Source organism: Antennarius striatus, chromosome 11, assembly GCF_040054535.1.
Source record: "Antennarius striatus isolate MH-2024 chromosome 11, ASM4005453v1, whole genome shotgun sequence".
NCBI lineage: Eukaryota > Metazoa > Chordata > Actinopteri > Lophiiformes > Antennariidae > Antennarius > Antennarius striatus.
Window position 1 is genome coordinate 23750001 of NC_090786.1, and position 2500 is coordinate 23752500.

Genomic DNA, 2500 nt, shown 5'->3' on the forward strand with positions numbered 1-2500 from the left:
TTTACTTTGATGGTCCACAGAATCGAGTAACCACCCGGAATGCGTCTGGGTTAAGGTATTCTGTGGCTCCGGGATGGCGGCCAGCGACCGTTTAACATTTTAGCTATGACGTCAGTCAGTCAGTCAGTCAGTCAGTCAGTCAGTCAGTCAGTCAGTCAGTCAGTCAGACAGACAGACAGACAGACAGACAGACAGACAGACAGACAGACAGACAGACAGACAGACAGACAGACAGACAGACAGACAGACAGACAGACAGACAGACAGACAGACAGACAGACAGACAGACAGACAGACAGACAGACAGACAGACAGACAGACAGACAGACAGACAGACAGACAGACAGACAGACAGACAGACAGACAGACAGACAGACAGACAGACAGACAGACAGACAGACAGACAGACAGACAGACAGACAGACAGACAGACAGACAGACAGACAGACAGACAGACAGACAGACAGACAGACAGACAGACAGACAGACAGACAGACAGACAGACAGACAGACAGGACAGGACAGGACAGGACAGGACAGGACAGGACAGGAAGCATATCCCAAAGGCAACGGCCGCAGGTCGGCAAAATGTGGACGTTACAAACACAGCCTTCCTGTCTGCCTGAGAGCAGCTGTTATACAACACCAGTATATTGTTGATCACGATATAATGCTCTTGCCAGATTACATTCAAATGACTTATTATTCATAACAATTAAGGTTCAAAAAATGCAAGAATCTAATATTTCTTATACAGTGCCATCTAGCCTACCAAGTACACTCACTTTTTACTCAAGTGTAAACATTTTTCAAAGCGTTGACAGATCATCGCATGATCACATGCTTGTGATCCCACCGCATTATTTTTGAACAACATTGGGGAGATGCACCGTTCCTGGAGCTACTGCAATACCAGGTCGATGCGTGGAGAGGATGGAGCAAGCTCCTGTTCCATCTCCCTGTTCCAAAAATCAATTTAATATATAGTCCCCGGGTAGGGGACATATCAGATATTAAACTGATAAGAACAGATACTACACTTGATCTTAGCCAAAAGGCCGAGAAGCGATACTGTAATATTGTCAGATACAGGTGACCCAGGTGCCACCCTGACCTTTACTTTGATGGTCCACAGAATCCAGTAACGACCCGGAATGCGTCTGGGTTAAGGAATTATGTGGCTCCGGGTTGGCGGCCAGCGACTGTTTAACATTTGACCTATCACCTCAGTCACTCAGTCAGTCAGACAGACAGACAGACAGACAGACAGACAGACAGACAGACAGACAGACAGACAGACAGACAGACAGACAGACAGACAGACAGACAGACAGACAGACAGACAGACAGACAGACAGACAGACAGACAGACAGACAGACAGACAGACAGACAGACAAGCAAACGATGCTGTAATATGGTCAGATACAGGTGACCCAAGTGCCACCCTGACCTTTACTTTGATGGTCCACAGAATCGAGTAACCACCCGGAATGCGTCTGGGTTAAGGTATTCTGTGGCTCCGGGATGGCGTCCAGCGACCGTTTAACATTTTAGCTATGACGTCAGTCAGTCAGTCAGTCAGTCAGTCAGTCAGACAGACAGACAGACAGACAGACAGACAGACAGACAGACAGACAGACAGACAGACAGACAGACAGACAGACAGACACAGACAGACAGACAGACAGACAGACAGACAGACAGACAGACAGACAGACAGACAGACAGACAGACAGATAGACAGACAGGACAGGACAGGAAGCATATCCCAAAGGCAACGGCCGCAGGTCGGCAAAATGTGGACGTTACAAACACAGCCTTCCTGTCTGCCTGAGAGCAGCTGTTATACAACACCAGTATATTGTTGATCACGATATAATGCTCTTGCCAGATTACATTCAAATGACTTAATATTCATAACAATTAAGGTTCAAAAAATGCAAGAATCTAATATTTCTTATACAGTGCCATCTAGCCTACCAAGTACACTCACTTTTTACTCAAGCGTAAACATTTTTCAAAGCGTTGACAGATCATCGCATGATCACATGCTTGTGATCGCACCGCATTATTTTTGAACAACATTGGGGAGATGCACCGTTCCTGGAGCTACTGCAATACCAGGTCGATGCGTGGAGAGGATGGAGCAAGCTCCTGTTCCATCTCCCTGTTCCAAAAATCAATTTAATATATAGTCCCCGGGTAGGGGACATATCAGATATTAAACTGATAAGAACAGATACTACACTTGATCTTAGCCAAAAGGCCGAGAAGCGATACTGTAATATTGTCAGATACAGGTGACCCAGGTGCCACCCTGACCTTTACTTTGATGGTCCACAGAATCCAGTAACGACCCGGAATGCGTCTGGGTTAAGGAATTATGTGGCTCCGGGTTGGCGGCCAGCGACTGTTTAACATTTGACCTATCACCTCAGTCACTCAGTCAGTCAGTCAGTCAGTCAGACAGACAGACAGACAGACAGACAGACAGACAGA

At 46.6% G+C, this 2500-nt stretch overlaps 2 non-coding genes across 2 annotated transcripts; both read right to left on the reverse strand.

Moving 5' to 3' along the window:
• Positions 1 to 879: 879 nt before the first annotated feature.
• On the reverse strand, positions 880 to 1070 carry LOC137604390 (U2 spliceosomal RNA). Its single transcript, XR_011037503.1, has one exon. It is a non-coding gene; the product is annotated as a U2 spliceosomal RNA (small nuclear RNA).
• A 1018-nt stretch (positions 1071 to 2088) lies between these two features.
• On the reverse strand, positions 2089 to 2279 carry LOC137604391 (U2 spliceosomal RNA). Its single transcript, XR_011037504.1, has one exon. It is a non-coding gene; the product is annotated as a U2 spliceosomal RNA (small nuclear RNA).
• Positions 2280 to 2500: the final 221 nt, after the last annotated feature.